The sequence below is a fragment of the Crocuta crocuta genome, unplaced genomic scaffold, assembly GCF_008692635.1.
Source record: "Crocuta crocuta isolate KB4526 unplaced genomic scaffold, BGI_CrCroc_1.0 scaffold448, whole genome shotgun sequence".
In the NCBI taxonomy this organism is placed as follows: domain Eukaryota; kingdom Metazoa; phylum Chordata; class Mammalia; order Carnivora; family Hyaenidae; genus Crocuta; species Crocuta crocuta.
Genome location: NW_027532411.1, coordinates 105,077 through 108,724, shown reverse-complemented (window position 1 = coordinate 108,724; position 3,648 = coordinate 105,077). Strand labels below are relative to the sequence as shown.

Here is a 3,648-nt window from a genome sequence, read left to right as displayed (position 1 = left end):
TTTGATACAAAATATTAAAACCCAAACAGGACCTGAAAAGACTCTGAAGAAATGTGATCATACCTGGAACAGATATATATTAAACTTTGAGAAAGTACCAATAAGAGTGAAGGTGAAAACATGTGGTATCTGGTTGCACTGGAGTCGTGGGCACAGGGAATTTTTCAGAATGGTGTGAAATTCCTTCTTGTCTAGGAATATGCATTAAATAAGATAGAAGTAGAGGTTCCAAAATAATAATCTATATTTTAGAAAGGACTAGTAAATAAACATGTAGTGCAACAGCCTACTGTGTTTATAACATAGCACAGTGTACTGTTTATGATTTGTTTTCTTGAATCATTACTGCTAGAAAACGTTTCCTAAATACTTATAATGTAGAAAAAACTATTCGCAACACAGAGACGGACATGACCTCCACCCAGTAGTTCTGCAATCTAAATAATTCTGGTAACGAAGCAGACATAAAAATACCAGAAGATGGATGACTTACATGGAGTTGATGCGGTTCGCATACGGTTTTATTTTTCTGGTTTCTTCTATGTGGCCTCTTCCATTGCTCTATGATTTTAAAATGGTGCCAGTTGTGGTGTCACAGAATTTCATTTTTGTCCTGTGTTCTCCTTCATAAAAAGTCTAGTATGGGGCTAATGTTAAATCGGTATGTTACAAATTAAGGCTTTCAAAGGTTCTGGTTCATAAGAAAAAGAAAATATTTTTCTACATATTTTTGCTTATTCCAGCTTTATTTGTACATGGCCAAAGTAAATCATGTTTGCTAGAGATCTGTAATGTGGTATTAGCAATTTAATAGAAATACTAGTTTTGATGATTGCCATTAGAATATCTTTTAAAAATATGTTTTAAAGGTTTTTATGGTCATTACCTTTAAAAATTTCACCTTGTAAATAAACAGTAGGATCTTCCCTGCAAAATAGTAAGATAACAAGACAAAGAAAATTGCTGAGAAGCAGGTAGCCTTTAGGAAATTCTGATGAAGCACTATTTCCTGAGAGATCAGAGTCTCTGAGAAAGATGTGTCTCCTAGACTGGAGGCCCTCAGCTGTATTAATTGAATGCTTGATATGCAAAGATCCTGAATGTACCACTGAACTGCATCTGCAGCCTTAACATTTTGGAAGGGCTGTGGCTTCTTGAGGTGTCTTGTTACCAATAAGTCTACCTTTGTAAGAGAAAAATCTATAAGAGAAAACCATAAAATGGATAGCTCAGGTCAAAAGCGTTGTTTAGTGACCATCTCTTTGATTACTTATTCATAAATCATGTGTCTGTTAACAGTGTTTAGTGATGAGTTGATGCTTTCAAAAGCACCAGTCAAACTATGAAAATGATGATCACTTTGTACAATTAAGAATTACAAATTCTCAGTTTTTATTGTCTTTTAATTGTGTTTATGTTGTAAAAAGCTCTTTATGAATCTCAGTCACAGGGAAAACTAAGATTGGAAGTAAGTTGACATTTTTGATATTCTGTTAAATACTGATGATCTAGCAGATAGGACTGGTCTGTATGCATGAACTAGGATAATAGTTGCTTATACTAGACACTCAATATTGCTAGATGTATGAATGAATACACTGTGATAATTGATAGAGTGAAACTCTGGTGCCATAGAATCACATAGCTGATTCCTTCAGAATAGGGCATTTGATAGTATACCAGTTAGTCAGCTGAGAAAAGCCATTATAAGATTTGTTGAAGAAGCTGAGACTATTTGGTCTTGAGATTAAAAAAAAAATTTCCATAATGACCAGTGCATGTTCTTCAGAGGATGGAAAGAGAAGTGTTGGGGAAAGATAAGGTTGGAAAGGTGGGCTGGACCCAGATCTTGAAGAGCCATAGGTCATTCCGAAGAGTGTGGAATTTTAATTAGAGGGGTGATGAGATAAACTTTGTATTTCATAAGAATCAATCTCTTTATTACCACTGTAGATACCACTATTACCAGAAAGCTTATTTTAAAAAAATGGCTCATGGCCACTATGGCAGCATATATACTAAATTTGGAATGATACAGAGAAGAGTAGCATGACCCCTGCACAAGGATGAAACACATGTGTATAATGACCTAAACTTCCAAAATTGAGGAATGGAAGAGGACATTCAGAGTCATAAAACAGAAAGGAGATCAAATAGGATAAATCTAAAGACGTCTACATGAAGATACATTATGAGCTAGTTGACAAAAGTCAAACACAAAGTGAATTTTGAAAATTGCAAAAGAAAATTTGTCATGTACAAGGGAGCTTTCCTAAGATTTCAGCAGATTTCTTAGCAGAAACCTTGCAGGCCAGGAGGGAGTTGGGTGATATGTTCAAAGTGCTGAAAGGAAAAAAAACAAAAACCTACCAAGCAAGAATACCCTACATAGCACAACATTTCTTCAAAAATGAAGGAGAGATAAAAGACTTTCCCAGACAAATAGAAACTGAGAGAGTGCATCACCTATATCTGCTTCATAAGAAATACTAAAGGGAGTTCTTAAGTTAAAATGAAAGGATGCTAAACAACATAAAAGTACATGAGCCCTGGTAATGATAAATATAAAAATAAATTTAGAATACTGTAATACTGTAATGGTGGTATATAAATCACTGTTAATTTTAGTATAAAGATAAAAACATTAAATATAACTATAAAATCTAATAATATAAAAAGGTGTAAATTGTGACTTCAATAACAAAGTGTGTTACGCAGGAGAGTAAAGAGAGTAGAGTTTTTGTATGCTATTGAAGTTAACTTGTTATTGGTTTAAAATAGGTAGTTATAAGATGTCTTATGTAAGCTCCATGATAACTACAAAAATACATGCAGAATATACACAAAATAAAAGGAATAAAAATATATGATTACAATAAATTAATAAAACACAAAGAAGTATAGCAAGAGAAGAAAAGACGAACAAAAGAAAAAACTATAAAAAGAGAACAATGCACAAAATTGGAATAGTAAGTTTTTCCCTAATACTGATTACCTTAAAAGTAAATGCAATAAATTTCCTAATCAAAAGCATAGCATGGCTGATGGATAATAAAACGAGATCCTACTACATGTTGCCTATAAGGGACTTGCTTTAGAATTAAGGATACACATAGGCTGAAATTGATGGTGGGTAGAAAAAGATACTCAATGTAAATGGTAATCAGAAGAGGGCAGAAGTGGCTTTACTTATATCAGACAAAATATATGTTAAATCAAAAACTGTCACCTAAGAGGAGATTATACACTGATAAAAGGATATTCGTAAAGAATATATAACAATTATAATATATATGCACCCAACATCAGAACACCAAAATGTATATAGCAAAAATTAATAGAACTGAAGGGAGAAATTCATACCAATAATAATAGTAGGAGACTTCAATACCAAATTTTTAATAATTGAAACAGCATCCAGGCAGAAAATCAATAAAGAAACAGCTGACTTGAACAGCACTGTAGATCAAATGAACCTAACAAACATATTCAGAACCTTCCCTCCAACAGCAGTAGAATACACATTTTTAACAAGCACACATAGAACATTGTCCCAGATAGATTCCATGTTAGATCATAAAAGAAGTCTTAACAAATTTAAGGAGACTGTAATTATACCAAGTGTCTTTTCCAATCATAATGCTTTGA

General features: G+C 33.0%; 1 non-coding gene across 1 annotated transcript; it reads left to right on the top strand.

The window, feature by feature from the left end:
* Positions 1-1,994: 1,994 nt before the first annotated feature.
* Positions 1,995-2,101, top strand: LOC144243802 (U6 spliceosomal RNA). The gene has a single exon (XR_013338785.1). It is a non-coding gene; the product is annotated as a U6 spliceosomal RNA (small nuclear RNA).
* Positions 2,102-3,648: the final 1,547 nt, after the last annotated feature.